At 41.3% G+C, this 286-nt stretch overlaps 1 long non-coding RNA gene across 1 annotated transcript; it reads right to left on the reverse strand.

The window, feature by feature from the left end:
- Positions 1-40: 40 nt before the first annotated feature.
- On the reverse strand, positions 41-286 carry LOC106322412. The gene is made up of 2 exons (XR_001266410.1): positions 198-286; positions 41-106 (listed from the first exon to the last, which is right to left on the reverse strand). It is a non-coding gene; the product is annotated as an uncharacterized LOC106322412 (long non-coding RNA).

Genomic DNA, 286 nt, shown 5'->3' on the forward strand with positions numbered 1-286 from the left:
GAGAGAGAGAGAGAGAGGTGTTCATTATAACATGTTTGCATTGTCTTTTATTGTGCTTAAGAGAGTCCTCATTCATATACGCATACCCTCAAGAAAGTCAGACAACCTATATCAGACAGAATAACACACGCAGCGGAATTAAGAGTTAAAAGTGACTAAAACAAGAGATTGACTTGAGTGGTGGAATGCACCAATACCTTATATCTTTTGCTATCACAGTCTGCCCATCTTCTGCATCCAGATGCCGCAGAACCACTTCCTCCAAACGACCATCATGAAACGCATG

The sequence above is a fragment of the Brassica oleracea genome, unplaced genomic scaffold (assembly GCF_000695525.1).
Source record: "Brassica oleracea var. oleracea cultivar TO1000 unplaced genomic scaffold, BOL UnpScaffold23987, whole genome shotgun sequence".
NCBI lineage: Eukaryota > Viridiplantae > Streptophyta > Magnoliopsida > Brassicales > Brassicaceae > Brassica > Brassica oleracea.